This window comes from Acartia tonsa, chromosome 5 (assembly GCF_053477335.1).
Source record: "Acartia tonsa isolate MP-2025a chromosome 5, ASM5347733v1, whole genome shotgun sequence".
NCBI classification, from domain to species: domain Eukaryota; kingdom Metazoa; phylum Arthropoda; class Copepoda; order Calanoida; family Acartiidae; genus Acartia; species Acartia tonsa.
In genome coordinates, this window is record NC_137264.1 from 33,367,889 (window position 1) to 33,385,502 (window position 17,614).

Sequence of the window (17,614 nt, forward strand, 5' to 3'; positions counted from 1 at the left end):
GACTATAAAACATCATTTGCGGTTGGACCGATTTTTAGCAGGTTTTAGGCTATTTTTATATTTTTCACAATCTCTCCATATCTTCAGTGTTTATGGTCCGATTTTCAAAATTTTTTCAGTTACAGATATCAAAATTAAATTTCCTGTCATTTAAAGAAACAATCATGAAGGCCAGACTGCCTTTTTAGCAGGTTTTAGGCTATTTTTATATTTTTCACATTTTTCTCCATATCTTCAGTGTTTATGGTCCGATTTTCAAAATTTTTTCAGTTATAGATATCAAAATTAAATTTCCCGTCTTTTTAAAGAAGACAACCATGATGGCCAGACTGCCTTTTCAGCAGGTTTTAGGCTGTTTTTTTATATTTTTAACATTTTTCTCCATATCTTCAGTGTTTATAGTCCGATTTTCAAATTTTTTCAGTTGTAGATATCAAAATTAAATTTCCCTTCTTTAAAGGAAATAACCATGACGGCCAGACTGCCTTTTTGGCAGGTTTTAGGCTATTTATAAATATATTTAACACTTTTTTCCATATCTTCAGTGTATATGGTCCGATTTTCCAAATTTTTAAAGTTTTTAAGGATTTTTTTGTCGTTTCAAGAAAACAACCATGGCGGCCAGACTGCCTTTTATCAGGTTTTTGGCTATTTTTATATGTTTTACATATTTCCCAAGATCTTTGTTTATTTTGATCCAATTTTCAAACTTTTATGGGATATCAGTATCAAAATAATTTTTCCCATTGTTATGAGCATCTTTAATATAATTTACTTTGACCATCGTCATTATACAAAATAAAACAAGGTTTCATATTTATCTTATCCAATAAATCTATTCTTGATTTTAGTAAAAACCTTTTAAATCTACCTGTTCGTATTCCCATCTACGATTTTTTGTGCTTCGCTACTTATGGATGTTGTCATCCTTGTTTATTTTTATATAATTGGATATCTGATTCGTTCATAAAATTATCCAAATTTCTATATTTATAGTTCATTCTTCCCACTTTAAAAAGGACCCTTAAATGTTGCTGCGCTTCATTTTCCAATGTTATTCTATGTCCTTGTTATTAAGTATCCCTAGGCGTATAAAAAAGCGTATTGTTCACTGATCTTGTCAAAATTTATGCGGACACAAAATTACCAAAATCTCCACGTAGGTAAAAGTAAGACAACCATTTTTTTTATTCACAGCCTTTGTTTATGGTGATATATTTTAAGCGTAAAATCATAGCCCTTCAAATTACCTTTAATATGAACAACCTAACGCAATTGTAGTACAGGCTATTTTTAACGTCTTAAGTATGATGCTGTAGGGTGTTAGGGGATAAAACAATGAACAATAAATTGATGTGCATCCTCAATGATAATAACCAAAATTACCCAATCTGTTTATTAGAATTTTTGGTTAGTAAGTTTGGACACTGCTATTTTAAACTGACCATTGAGATTTAATAAAAGTACCCAGAGATTTATGCAAACGAATGATAGGGCACGTTTAGAAAACTTTAGGTACCAGTATAATTTACAGTCCAATGTGCCCTTCCCTCCTGGGTTTTTCGTAACCCATGATGTTTTCGTGCTAATAAGTTTGAAATGTATTAACATACGTCTCAACATCTTTTCATAACAAGGATGACAACATGCATTTAGTTGAAGCTTCAACAAATCAATACAATTATATTGCAACGCTGTTTAGATATAAAGATTAACATATCTAGGGATGATTTAATTATATCAACGTAATCCAAAGACTTTATCTATTGCAGACAAACGACCCTTTTGATTGTAAGACCTATATCAGCAAGTCATAGGTTTGCATGATAGTGAATTGTGCCTATTATTTAGTGCAGTGCTTTAATGTATCACCTAACCGTATCAGGAATCATCATTCCAAACATCAACATAGTTATAGAGTCGATGTGCAACTGTTAAATGGTCGCATTGTTACAATTTTAGTGAAAAGCATTTTGTTAATACCTTACAGGTGGGTTCTTAAAAAATATAATCAAACAATCGCTATTTCAGTTTAAAAAAAACAAGGATGACGACATCCATCAAAGCAAAGCGTCATAATGTTAGATAGTCATACAAACAAACATTGACAGATAAAGAGTAAGAATGCATTAAACATTCAACATAGAAGTATGAACAAAAAAATCTTTCCAAAAATTACTTAAATAAATACCTACCGGGTGATTTTTATGGACATCATGCGAAGTTTTTTTATGGTGCCTATAAAAAATTGACGTCATACAATACAAATGACCAATGATAGATCAATACACAGACTAAATTACCAATGGCAGTCCAGTATACATTTTATTTGACCAATGGTAGGCCAGTATGACGTAAATTTTTATGGGAAGTATAAAAGGTAAATTCACTGAGTGAAAAAGTCTTTGATACTTCCCAGCTATTTATTGAAATATATTTCGGTGGACATTGCACCCTCTTCAGTCTCTTGTAGAAGTGAATCAAGCAATATTAGCTTGGTCGTTTATAAAAGATTCACATCATGCAAAGTTTGAAAACAATAGTTTCTAACATGCCTAAATAACAAAAAAAGCTATCCGTTCTGGACAAACTTAAATATAGAAAATCGACGTTTTTAAAAGCGAAGCTTTTCTATAATTAGGGTCGGTCCGTACGTCCGTCCGTCCGTCCGAGATAGTTAGCTTTTATTCGTTAATTTAGGCATGTTAGAATTGTCCTATCGATTTCAAACTTTGCATGGTGATTCCTGTAGTAGTTAGGTACGATTTAGAAAGCGTAGCAACTCTATAATCGTTACCAGAATGTCCGTACGTCCATTTTAAACATGTTGATTTTTTTACTTTTTTAATAGCAATTTTTTATGTGATAAAATCATCCGATTGATCTGATTTTTTGATTACTGATTCCTATTACAATAAGGTACAATATTAAGAGCGAAGCATTTCTATAATCAAGTATTAAAAATGTCAGTATGTCCTTAAACAGAATTCTGTATTTAAGAAGTTTTGCAACAAATTTACGTATTATTTTGTCAAACCTTATATTTTTATAAAAACAAGGATGACAACATCCATAAAAGCGAAGCACTGAAACGGTAGGACAAACGGACATTAATACTCTTATAGTGTAAGAACTGAATAATCAGAATATAAATGTACAAGAGTCGAAGCAAAGTTGTAAGTAAAATTGTTGAAAAACTGCTTAATACAGAATAATGTTTATGGACATACTTACATTTTTAGGACTTGATTATAGAGTTGCTGCGCTTATAACATTATACTTTGATGTCCCAGGAATCAATATACCAAAAATCAGGTAAATCGGATGATTAGATAACATAAAAATTTGTTCTTAAAAAAGTAAAAAAATCATCATGTTTAAAATGGACGTACGGACATTCTGGTAATGATTATAGAGTTGCTACGCTTTCTAAATCGTACCTAACTACTACAGGAATCATCATGCAAAGTTTGAAATCGATAGGACAATTCTAACATGCCTAAATTAACGAATAAAAGCTATCTATCTCGGACGGACGGACGTAAGTCGGACGGACGGACGTACGGACGGACGGACGGACCGACCCTAATTATAGAAAAGCTTCGCTTTTAAAAATCTTCAAAATTTTATTAATATAATAGCATATCTTACGCTAATAACTCTTTAAAATTTTAAAAGAAAACTTTTTGGGACGTCGTATATCAAGTGCTGCTTTACGTTTGTTTGTACTTTAGGTTAGGTTAGATTAGGTAATTGTGGGCACTAGGTATCCCTTTAGGAATATAGCACCGCAGGGGTTAGGCATAGGCAAAGGAAAAAAGTAATCCACCCTCTTTTATTTACAATTTTTGAAAATATTCAAGGTTTGCTCGATTACCACTGTAGGGGAAAGTACAAAAAGAATCATGAAAATATAATTTAGTGGTATGGCATATTTGACGATTCTTTTTTTAAGAATCAACCTATGGTTAATATATTCTTTACAGTTTTCAGCATTTTTAGGTAACGATCATGAAATAATCACCAAAATCAAACGTTCATGATTGCATTACAAAGAAAATTTACTAATATATAGATAATCGTTGAACAAAATAAGTGTGTTGGATGTTTTACAAAAGATCTTAAGAATTGCTAGAATGTTATAAATGTTGCTTTTTTGTGTAGCTTTCCTTTGGTTCAGACAATTTTGGGATATGTGAAAAAAAAATGTAGGTAGCTTAATTTTTAGCAGCCCATTTATACGAAAATAAGCCTTTAACGTTATTAGAACAACGTTGCAGAATAGTTATTTATCGCATTATAGACAGCTTTCCACGGATATACAATAAAAAATATAAGGTTAAAACCAGCTTTTGCTAACATTACTGGTATAAATCTTATGATTTGTGTGGCTGTAATATGATGCTATACATGATCGTTCAGTATGCCTAAGAACCATTCTAATCCAATAAATAATAATCGGTTTCGAAGCCAAACTGAAAACACCGGTTTAAATCTTTATATCAATATAATATTAGATTTTCATTTTAATATACGCGGAAAGCTGCCTTTAATTAAGTTTTGATTGGTTGGTTTAATAGGTTATGTATCCAAGTGTTTCAACAACAAATTGTAATCTACTGTATTGATAATTTTATGTATCATCGATGGAGTTTTACATTAATTTATCGGCCATTGTCTTATCCCTTTAGGCTCCTGGGGCTACTTACAATTTTAGAATTTTAAGAAGTGCGAACTGTGCAAAGAATTACCTTTCTCAATCAGAAATTTTATAAAAAAAAACTTTTTCCAACCAAAAATATTTTTATTTATTAAATATCAAAATCCCACTTCTTCCATTTTAACCTCTTTTAAAATTTTCCAGTATGACTTCGAAACCTAATATTGTCCGCTAGATTAAAACTAGTTCTTAGCCATACTGAAAAATCATTTATTGTATCGTATTGCAGGCAATTTTCTGATAATATTCAAATATAAATTAAAAAATCCATTGCATTTTCCTATAAGATCTAGCAAACATCTGTTCTGATGAGTCTGTAATTATCAAAGTAGCTTCATATTGGACATGAGAAGGTTTTCAGCTATCAATAAATAAAATGTTGATTAAAAAAGGGCGCGGGTGAGAAAAAAGGTTTGATGTAAAGTATGATTTTGTTGGTAAGAATTGAATTAAATGATTCCAAATATTCTTGGTCAGAGTTTTTGTTTGTCTTTTAAATCAACAATTTTCAAAACCCAAAGATTTCTTAAAACTTTTTTTCTTTGAATAAATTGATATTATCTATTTCCAGTATGTCCTACAAACCAATTATAATTCGCTCAATTAGAAACGATTCTAAGCCATACGGAAAAATTATGTATCGTTTCCTATTGAAGATAATATTCTGACTGTCCGAGTAAGTTGTAACTGGATACTTTTTGATCAGAAGTTTCTTCCAGTCACTATCAGCCTCAGCCAACCTCAGAAACAGCCACAATTATTAGCGCGGCTGATGTTGGCTGCAGCTGCCGAGCCCTGGTATCTTCCATCAGAAAAATCACGAAACCTAAAAGCATTAACTATTTAGTGACTAAAAGATTTTTGACAATTCTTAATTTTTGAGAAACTTCAACTGTAGGTTTTGAAATAGAGAAGCTAAAAGTTACATTAACTTTGGATAAAATATACAAAAAAATTAAACTCGCATAAAATTAAATATCCGTAGTAAGGTTTTTTTTGTCTGAAGATTAAGATTTCGATTATTGATGTTCCGAATGAGTTTTCAGAGAAGCTTCATAAATATCTTAGGGTGGTTTTATGATATTTTCTTGACCTCCACCGATATCCCCTAGACCCCAGAGGCGAACAACTAGTTTCCTATAAAGTACTTTAAATAGATATTCAATGATTTTGACGATATTTGAAAAAAAGTCATAACAATGTTGATATTTTACTTTTGTTAATTTTGCTTTGAAAACACATAAAAATTTAAGAGTTTGTTGCGTATTTGAAAAAACTTTTAAGCTAAAAATAAATAAATATTTTCATGGTGTTTTACTTTTTTATTCTGCTGAAGATCGTCCGTAGACAAGAGAGCAATGTGCCGGCGATTCCCACGACGAGAATTTGTAAAATTTACGGAGATATTGCAACTACATTACCCCCACACACATCTAGCTTTACATACAATACATACATAGATAGATATACAAGTTAGAGGGTCTCAAAAAATTTTAATTTTCGATTTTTAAAAGATAAAAATATTGCCACGATTTTGAGGTAGAACAACAAACGCAATTTTAATCGGTGATTTTCCTTAAAGTGCTTTTGATCATTAAAACGCCAAATTTTAGAATTTTCTAAAAATAATAGGGGGTTTAAGTGCTCAACAAGTGTAACAGTAAAAGTTTTGGATATTTTCTCAGCTCAATGGGTTTAGTTGGTACAGTTTGTTTCATGTTTACCTAGAAAAAAATTCTCCAAAAACAACTGATATGCAATGGTAGATTCAGTTTTCACTACAGGCAATGCAGGTTGTCTTAGTTTGCACTGTAAAAACTGTTGATATTCTATTTGGCTTTACAAACAAGTGGATTTTTCCAAATAATCATTTTGACAATATTTTACGCTATCTATATGACAGGAAAACAGTAGTTTAGCTGACTTTATGATATAGCTAATAATATATTATATTGTTACATTATGAATTGTACTTATATATTTTGATATAATACCTAGCAATTATTTGACATCATTTTTATACCTAGTCTGAATAAACCCTAGCTGAAAAAAACTACTAATTCAATTAAAAATTAAATTTTTTTTAAAATTCTGTTTAAATGTTTAAAAAATGCCTATAATCTTAATATTAAATAAAAAGTTAAACTATATAAAACAACTAAAGAATTCTTGACCTGTTTGTTTTAGATCTTTAAAAAATTATTGAAACACTCTAATACACGTACATAGATGGAATACACAAACAACAACTCAAATGGAGAGTGAGAGGGTTATGCAAATGTAAAGGGGAGGGGGGGGGGGGTGAGCACCGCATTCCGCCGAAATTTTTACCCGCGTAATATGAGCTCACTTGCGGTTTCACTGCACCATCACTTACCGGGCTTCAATAAATGTTACCGGGGGGAATTTGGGGGGGAAATTTTAAGCACCAAGGGGGGAATTTAAAAAGTGTAAAGGCTTAATTAAAAAAGAGAAGAGAGAGACTGAGGAGGAGAATTTTACTATTTCTCATTGAAGAAAGGGAAATTATGGAAAGAAAAAAGGGAGAAATATTGTATGCGGGGAATGGGGAAGAATAATTCTAAAGATTCTAAACTTGTCGTATTTCGGCGCTAAGTTCTTAACAATCTTTAGACGTGACAGGAGGACATTCTTAAAACAAAAGTGAAATCTAGTTCAATTATTTCAAACAAATATATATATATTTCGATATATAATAATAAAAAAAATCAGTGCTGGTTAATGATTATTTGATTTGGTAAGTTTTTAAAAATTATTTTATTATGAAAATTAAAGGAAATTAAAAATGGTTTATTATTTTAAAGAAAACTTTAGTTTTCAAAAGTGAATTTATTGTTTAAATGTTTTTTAAAATTAGCGTCTTTTGTAGTTTTTTTAAAACAAATAATAGGATATGTTTACCTAGCTTTGTGAGGTTACTACTTAATAATTATAAAGAAAAAAAACAAGAGTTTAATTATCATATTTTATAAAATTTTTAAGCTTTGATCAACTTTTAACTTTTGAGCAACAGCCATGAAAATTTATATTTGAACAGTGAATAGAAATTTATTACAAATATTTGATTGAATTTCCCATTGTTTTAAACCCCAATCCATCATTTAGAGTTCATAACCCCAAAGTTAAGCTTCCATTTTAAGTCATTTTGAGATTTTTTTAGAATTTGATATCAAAGAAACTTATTTTAATTAACCATTTTCAATTTTGTTTGTTTTATATTTCTTAAATTAGATGTTTTAATTGATTACTGATATACAATTAAAATTGTTATATTTAAACAAAGTTTATTGAATTTGAAGGTAGATTTTTGTCAATAAATCACTGAATGTCTAATAAGAGAAGAATAGTTATTTATCTCACCGTATTATAGACAGTTTCCGAGGATAATGAAATGAAAAATTATAGGAGTAATTTAGTTTTATTTTATTCTACGTGGAAAATGCTCTAAAGTACGATACGATCCATCAGGTTAAATTAGGGGAAAAACTGGTTTTAATCCAGCTTAAATGAATCGGATTCGGAGCCATAATTTTCCTCTTGGTTTCTCTGTATTAATTAGCGCGCAGAACTCCCAGAGGGTTTCCCCTCAACCCCCTTGGGATATTTTAATTAAAGGAAAAATAGAAGTGATTTGATAATGGTTTATTTACTATTCGAAAGGTATTTTTTTCTACATTTATGATGTTTCTGTCAGTAACAGATATTTTTGTCAATTAAGGCATTTTAGAATGGCCCTTTTAGTTTTAAACCTTGCTGATGATTTCTTTGACAATATGGAATATTCTTGAAGCAGTATTCATGTTTCATCAAATGGATTTCATGAGCTTATACTGACACTAAAGTTTCAAAAGATATAATTGTAAATTACACTTGTACCCAAAGTTTTATAAACACTTTCTCTTTTATACATTAGCTGAAGAACTTTGGGTACTTTTATTAGATCTTGATTGGTTGGCTCTAACTAATAGTTTTCAAAATTTTTGGTGTTATTGTCATATTTATAAATTTATGTTATTTGTCTTATCCCTTAAAACCCCTGACATTTCTAAACAATATTCTGAGAAAAAATACCATTTAGATTAATTACTTAGTGACATAAATAAATCCCCCGACTATTTAATTGATTTCTACTAAACTAATTAATTACCTTTAATCGACGATATACAATATACATACATTTTTTAGAAGCGAAGCTACTCTGAAAGTAACTGTATCCATTTATTGTCTGTCTGTGTGTCCTGGGTATTTCTAATTTCAACTTGCAATAAGTTGAAGTTAAGTTACATTGACGTTAACGGTTCGAAACCATGTCCCCTTTACATTTTATTTAGGTTTTACTATGTTAGGGTAGTAGATCTACTCCATAGACTGTAGAAAAAAATGCAATGGACACAAAAAAACGGAGCATAATGTCAAAAATTGTCCAATTTTGATGCAAGACCTTTTGGTATTTATTTTGTATTTAAATTTCCTTTACTAACTTAATATTAAAAGAATCAGTATAAGTAAGATGTCGAATGTCTCATATAACTCACATGTGACTTGATTCTTAATAAAATACAAAACTCCATAATTATAAAAAACTCTAAGGTATCAGTAACCTTATAATTTCAATATTAAGTAAAAATATTAAAATTGTGTATGTTTGTAAAACTTAGCGTAATGTAAAATTTGTAAAGGATATGCTTTACATTATTCTTTTTAATTAATTTATGATTAACATACAAGGAAATAATACATCTTTATGTCTTTATTATAGAGATGCTTCGCTAATAATATTACTCCTTGTTGTTCTACGAATGAAAAATCAGATGAATAGGACAATTCTAACATGCTCAAATTTACGAAAAGAGATATCTGTTAAGTACGGACGGACGTATAGACCCTAATTATAGAAGAGCTGTGCTTTTAAAAATAAAATCATATCTCCCTCAAAGATTTTTTTAATGGGGGTTGTCATGAATTAATTATTTTAAGTGTAGGCAAAGCTTTCTTTTAATTGGCCCATGCAAAGATATTAATAAATTTAAATTTATATCTTAATTAGTTTTATTCTTGAATTCAAAATTTAGATATTTGAAAGTATTGTCTGATAGTTGTCAAACATTGTTTAATTCAAATTTGACTCCCAAAGAAAAACGTCACTTTTAAACAAAAAATCTACCAACTATTTTTAAAAATGTGTTTAAAAAATCACGTAAAATAGCAGAGTGCCTACGAGAGTGTATTGTCAAGAGTAATATTTAAAAATCTAAATCATGTAAAAATTGATTATTTTCAAAACAGACTCATAGATTTTGATCATTCCAAATTCCATAAATAACTAGAATTTATGCTGAAATAGCATAAATACTTGAATTTTTAATACGTAAATAGTATATGTATGTGAGTTACTTTTGACTTTCACTTATAATTAGGCCTAGATTAAATTACTTATCACTTATTTATGGATTCAAATTTAATTATATAAACTTTAAAGTACAGTTTTTAAACTTTATGTTATTATATCTCAATGAAAATTTAATTTGGCATTTAAACTAAACTGAAATATATGATATCATGTAAATAATCAGATTTAAAAAAATAGTTTTAGGTTTAATGATAAAAACTTTCATTAAAAATAAACTGCGACACTAGACTAAAGGGGCCGTTTTAGCGATATTGTTTATTTAATTCATTTTTTTTTAAATTATAACCTCATTAGAATTTTAAGATATAGGCAGTTTTATATGGAACAAGAATTGAAAAATTAAAAAAGTAAAAAATAACAGGATGTCCGTGTATCTTTGTATTTCACCGAAGGATTTCGCTAATTGATGGTCAAATATGATCCTCCATTACAGTGAAGCTTTTCATAGGTCCTGGAAAGGTTTATAACTTTTTTAGGGGCTGGTACCACTAATTACCCAACCCACCAATTTTTTTTTATATTTTATTTTTAAAACTAAGATTAAAAGGAGAGGGTCAAGTGCCCCTTGAGGCCTATAGGAGCGTAACCGCTAGTAACAATTATAAAGTTGCTGCGCTGTATAAAAAGCGACAGTGATTACTAATATAATAAGGGGGTGGTTACAATTTTCAATGCCAAAATTCCTAGAACTGGAAACTTGCAGCAAAAAAATGTTCTCAATTCTTTTCATGTTGAAAATAAAAGCAATTATTTGATTATATCAAAGGAGTTACAGTAGATCATTTAAATATTGGATGAAAAAAGTATACCAAAACTTAACAATCATATTTTTTTTTATAATTTTACTATGGATGTTTGTATTATTAAACTTGTTTTGAGCCATACTGAAATATCATGTATCACATCGTATTATAGTGTCGCCCTTTTGGCAAATAGAACTGGAATCAATTTTATTGTTTTTCATTTTACTATCCGCGGAAAGATGTATATCATATGATACGCAGAAAAACTTCAAGTCAAGGAAAGCATTATATATTTTATCAGAACAAAAATAATATGCCTCAAAATGAATTAGTCTTATATCAATTTTTCAATTGTATTATAAACTATCTTTGAAATTATCATGAAAGCTTCCTTGAGTTCTAAAATGCATTTAGTAAGAATCAAATTAAATGTTTTTGTTATTAATAAAAAGAAATAATGCAATCTCTATTTTTCCTTTATTTTGATACTTTTGGTTTTAATTAATTAAATACTTTTTTTTGAAAAGTAATATACCTAAAATTTAGTTCTAATAAAAAAGTATTTTTTTTTCTCTTTTCAAACGTAATTCCTTATTAAATTGTAGCTACAAATACATTCTACATCCATTTGTAAGTATTCTAAATAAGACAAACTGCTGAATTTTCATATTTGAGTCGGCATTTCAAAGGCTTTAGAGTTACAGGGGCTAAGTCTTAAATTATCTATATTATTCGCTCACAGAGGAAGTATTATTTAGAAGTATTTAAAAGCGTTAAGAAACAAGGGGTAAAGGTATATTCAAGTTAATCAAAATTAATTTGGATAGAAAATGGTCTCCTATTGTTATTAGATATTTAGATAATGATAAGTTCATATAATTTTAGATCATATTAATTCAAATATTTTTTTCATTTTTTTGGGAGGGGGGGGGGAGATTTTTTTAATGAAAATTATATGAAATGCAGCTCTGCAATTTTCTAAGATATAACTCTTCTGATTAACTTCTAACTTTACCTCTGGGTAGGAGACAATATATAAATACTTTCTCTCGGAAACTTCGGAGAAACAAAGAGGAAAGGGTTTATAATATAAATAGCAAAGGAATTAAGAATCATTAATAACGGAAGGGAAAATTGATATTTTTATTGATCCATCTGCTTATTTAATTCATTAAGAAGTTCACCTTTATATGTATAAAAGTAATAGGATGTCTGTCTCTTTGCTTGTGTAGCGAAACATCTTACTAACCGCTGAACCTATAAGGTTTCTTTACGCGAAAAGTGCTTTAAGGTACAGGTAAGTTTTCAAACCATTTTGGGGAGGGTACATTATCCCTTCCAAGATAAATCAAATCTTTTTTAAGTGAACTGAGCTAACGTGACCTTAAGAATAAAACAAAATAAATGACCTTCTCTTTATTTTATCTTTCTTAAAAATAAGAGGGATTCTGTCCTTAACAGAAAAACAGCCAATTGTATTTTTTAAAACAACTGCAACCAGTTAATGCTTGTATACAGTAATGTATGTGAGTTGTCTAATTGATATTTAGGCCACAGATAGTCAGATGCTTAGTTTATGGGGACAGGGAATCTCGTTCATAACAAGGACAATTATGGCATGTCCACAAGTAGCGCAGCATCAATAAGCTGTGACAAATATTTGTGCCAAAGAAAAGGAAAACAATTCAATTTTTGTGGGATAATTATTTTTCAGAATTTGTGATTTGACATTTTTTTCTATCTCTATCTCTTTCTCTGTTAGTTTACTTTAAGTACTTTGAATTATTGTGATCACAGAGATAGAGACAGAGAGATAGAAAGCAGGGATCTCAAGGGATAAGACAAAAGATAATAAATTCATGTACGTACCAAATTATTATAGATAAGATTACTTCTTCCAAATATTAAAATTATAACTTGAACTAACCAATCAATATTTACAAAGGTAACCAAAGTTTACAAGCTAACAAATAAGACAATTTAATTATAAAAATTTGGGTACCAGTGTTATTTACAGTCCACTGTCCCCTCCTTCCCTGAAGAGAAAGACAGATCAAGACAAGAATTTCAATTCAGATTCTCTAAATGTTTTGCCTCTCAGAGAATAATACAATATTAGAATTGTCAATGCTTTTTCAAACCAGGACAGTTATGTCCATTATTAGCGTACAGCATTATGGTAATTAATTGGCAAGTTATTGGCAATTTTAGACGGTTAAATGATATGTTTATTGACACATAGCCATTTCGAATTCAGCGGACATACATTGAGTATAGAGTAGTTACCTAAGGGTCATTTAAGATTTTTATTTATAAATTACCCTCTACCCCATCAAAAAATTACCTTTTTTTTTTGAAAAGTTTAATTTAAGGTGCAGGAGGGTCTTTCGTCTTTACCATGTCAATCAAGGCCTGTGTTCTAAAAAGTTAAAATTAAAAACAAACGAGATAATGAAATAGACACAAAATCTATTCTTACTTTAATATTGTCACCTATATACTTCTGATATATACACTATACAGCTTCTAGCAGGAATCTTAAGGGATAAGACAATGGATAACAAATTAATATTTATACCAAACACTGCTCAACAAAGCTACCCTTTCCTAAAAGTAAAATTATTGGTTAAAAAAATGGACTAGTTTGGATCGAACCAATCAAAATTCAATAAACATATCCAAAGTTTCAAAACTTTAGGTACCAGAGTAACTTACAGTCCAATATCCCCTCCCTCCCTGACTACTCTAGTGTAAATACCTCCTCCCAACAAAGACATAACATCAATTAAACCCAGAGAGTACCCAATATCCTGGCAAAACTAACAAAATTCCATGGCATACATTTGTGTACAGATGTAGAGACACAACTTTGTTAGAATCATTTATCAAATTAAATAGTGGAGAGATGTAATATTGTATAATGTATCTCTCTTAAACTTTTTTTTAACCCCATCTTAGTGTCTTTTTTAGAAGTAAAGCTAACCCATAGCTTGAATTTGTCCGACTGTCTTTAAATTTATAGTTACGTAAATGATTATGTTCAGAACAATTTGTTGCTCCTAACTTTTAAAAATCTGCATTGCTATCTAAATCATTGAGCTACTTATGGCTCTTATTTTCCTTGTTTTTTTTTTATGTTATGATGTTTTAATAGGTTTAAATTCATAAAACATAACATTTATTGTATTGTCTTCAAAACAGAAGCATTAAGCATACATGGTACTTCTAAAAAAAGACAATATAAAAGTTAAGACTTATTCTACCTTTTTTAGTTTATGACTTTTAGCGCATTCGAGAAAATATTGCCTTTATGAAATTGAGCACAAAATAAACTTGGACTTTGCATTATCCCACATTTTCACCAGTAAAACAAGTAACCCTCCCTTTTGAAAAAAAAATTGTCAAGAACCAATGCGGATTTTATGAACCATACTTTAACGAACTTATCCCTTTTTAGCTCTGTTTTTAGAACCTATGATAATATACAAATAGGAGAGGGGATGCATATTAGTGTTTCACTAACAACTCAAGGGATATTACTCTCCACTTTTTTTCCTCCTGACGTAAGAAACAAATATTAGAACAAATTTGTCCCTGGGTAAAAAGTGGAGTGTAATTACAGTAATTTCTTAATTTTTTTTTTTTTTTTTTTTTTTTTTAAAATATTTATTTCATTTTGAAACAATATACAAGAAAAAATTAATAGTAAGGTTATAGATTTTGGGTTAAGTTAATAAGATAGTTTTACAAATGGTAATTTTAATAATATAATATTATGACTTATGCAGTTAGGAAATTTGAAAAATTGGATATGAGATCGTTTTCTAGGCCTGCTTTCTCAAGAAGTTTAAAGGTAAATTGAGTTACTAACAGAGAGTGTGCAAACAAATTATTTTCATTCCAATTTAAAAATTTTTCTTCTTTACTGATTTTCATTGATCTATCTTTAGCAGCTAATATAAGGTGTGATAATTGAATATACTCATTGGTTGAAAAATCTTCATAGTACATATTATACAGATAAAATGTATCTTTAAGAAATATAAATTCTGGCCTGCTTTCATTATATTTAACGTCAAGAAACAGTGCAAGTTTATGGCTAAAAAATTTTGGAAACAGGCATTCAAAAATTTCGTGTTCAGTTGTGCTTTCTGTATTACATTTTAAACATAAGTTTGTGCTGGATAATTTAAATTTGAAAAGTTTATTTTTACTTATTAAAGTACGGCTGATTTGCTCAATAAAAAAATTTTTATAATGTAACAAGATAGGTAGGTTGATGATTTTTATAAAGCTTTTCGTCAACAGTTCTTGGTCAGGTACAAATAGATTATCTCTTATTCTTGTTTTGAGCGCAGGGTGTTGTTGGCAAATTTTCTCTCTGTTTATTTGTTTGAAGAATAGAGAGTAGATACTCTTGTTCTCGTTATGGATGGCACTCAAAGGTTTGTTCAATTTCCGGATGTGTTTTTTTTCAAAGCTTGTAAGTGGTACCAATGATCTGGCAGCTTTGACAACTTCGTTCAACTTATTTATTAGAGCTAGGTCAGGGATTGTTTGAAATAGATCGGCTTTAAGTTGGGGCAAAAAAATAGTTTTGTTGTTAATTTCGCGAGTCTCAAGAATTGATGCAATGGTTATTTTGTTGGCCTTTTCTAAGATATTTACATCTTTTTTATTGAAAGGAGTTGAAATATTTGAAAAGTGTGAAGTTAAAATTGGGGAATGAAAAAATGTTTTTTTATTTGTTTCAATGTCGTGGAAATATGCAATTGCCTTTTCAAAATATTCTCCACCATTACAGGGGTAAATTGCTTTAAATATACTCAAATGTTTTAATAAGGTTTGGTAACTAAAGTTTTTTAGCAGGGAGGAGATAGGTAAATGTTTATGTGCAAATAAAATTCCAATTGTGGTATCTTTGTGTATGGCAGAGTATTTGAGGCAATTCATGAAACTGTTAATAAAAATAGAAAAGGACTGTTGTTCTGGTCGCAGCAGTTTTAGCCCACCATTAACCAAATCTAGCTCTATCCTGTGTGAAGCTATCTTGTATCTGAATGCTAAACTGCCATCAGGTTTCTTGATACTCCATAAAAATTTATTAGAAATTTTCCAAATTTTTTGGCAAATTTCTTGTCCTGGTGGAAAAACTCTATAGATGTGAAATGCCAGGGAGGATAGTAGGGAGTTACACAGGTTGCGACGTTTTAAGATGTTAAATCCAGATTGCATAGGCATACTGCAAGCTTTTCTCTCAAGTTTAATGCATAATTCTTTGTAAGTTTGTTGTCTTGCATATTCAAGGTCAAAACTTAAAAATATTCCCAAGTGTTTTATTTTGTCTACAATTTGACCGATTGAAGAAAGGTTTTCTGGAAAAGTGCCAAAAACTAGGATTTTGGTTTTGTTAAAATTGATACATAGACCGAGACCTTTTTCTAATTTAGAGAGTAAACACTTGAGTTTTAAAACGTCTGTTGAAGTTTTAATTTGAGTAATTGCAAGGTTGTCGTCTGCATAGCTTTTAGGCCTTAAATGTGCATTGCCAATTTTAAAAAAAATATGTTTCAGACTTTTGCTTTCAAGTAATGCAATAAATATATGGTTTAGAATTATGAATTTTGACCCTGATGGTGGATCCCCTTGGCTAACTCCACGTTTGTACTTAATGTACCCTGAAAAAAAACCATTAATACAGGAACGAAACCGGCCGTTTTTTGTCAAAGTTGTAAAGGCTTGAGCGAAATTACCTTCAGGGAATATAAAAAATAGAATGTCATCCATGACACAGTTAAGAACTGTGTCGAATGCACGATGAAAATCAAAACTTATTACTTGGGCATCTTGTTTAACTTTGACAATTTTATTAATAGCTGTTGTTATATTTAATGAAGCATTCGCCATATTTCTCTTAGGAACGAATCCAAACTGTTCACTGTGCACAATTTTATCTAGATGCTTACAAAGTTTCTTATTTAAGGCTTTAGAAAGAATTTTGTAAATTATTTCAAGCAGGGCTATGGGGCGAAAATGCTCCGGTAAAGATAAATCAAAACCTTTTTTGGGAATATAGATTATATTCCTATCCTTAATGTATTTAAATGGACTAGAATCTATATCTATAAGATATAAATTGTTCAGTGCTTTAGTGATAAATTTCGGCAAAAAGTTGATTAAAAACCAAAATAGTTGTTTTGGCTCAGAGCTATTACCAGGAGCTGACGTGCTTTTCATGGAATTTATGCAATGTTTAAATTCTGCAGCATTAGAAAAAGGATTAGTTAATGATTTAATTTTAGGAAAAATTTTGTCTAATGAAAGGTCATATTCATCCAAGAGTTGTTCTAAATTTGAGCTAGGCAAAGTTTCTGGACTTACAATGTTGGCATAGTTATTGGCAAAAATTTCAGAAATTTCTTTAGGACATGTAATATTTTTACCATCAATTTTAAATTTATAACTTTTTGACCTAGTTTTCCTAATGTGCCTGAATGTATAGCTATTATTTCCGCCGTCTGACTGAATTCGTTGCATTATTTTAAATTCTGAGTTTGAATATACTAGAATTTTAAAATATTCCTGTTGTTCTGTTTTAATATGTGTGATTTGTTCCGCTGTTATGCTGCTTGGATTGCATTTGATTTTGTTGATTAGCTCATCGATTTTTTTCTCAAAATTTTGGACTTTTTCACAATTTGCAAGTTTATGTTTAGAAAA

General features: G+C 29.7%; 1 protein-coding gene and 1 long non-coding RNA gene across 10 annotated transcripts in view; both read right to left on the minus strand.

Moving 5' to 3' along the window:
- Window positions 1-2,503, minus strand: part of Rrp45 (exosome complex component Rrp45) — a 350,250-nt gene extending 347,747 nt beyond the window's left edge. For all 9 annotated transcript variants that reach the window (XR_013880064.1, XR_013880065.1, XR_013880062.1 and 6 more), the window contains exon 1: window positions 2,463-2,503. The gene's annotated coding sequence lies outside the window, so the exon portion shown is untranslated. The remainder of the gene's footprint in view (window positions 1-2,462) is intronic.
- Window positions 2,504-15,082: 12,579 nt separating this feature from the next.
- Window positions 15,083-16,574, minus strand: LOC145319328 (uncharacterized). The gene is made up of 2 exons (XR_013879811.1): window positions 16,524-16,574; window positions 15,083-16,143 (listed from the first exon to the last, which is right to left on the minus strand). It is a non-coding gene; the product is annotated as an uncharacterized LOC145319328 (long non-coding RNA).
- Between the last annotated feature and the right edge of the window lie 1,040 nt (window positions 16,575-17,614).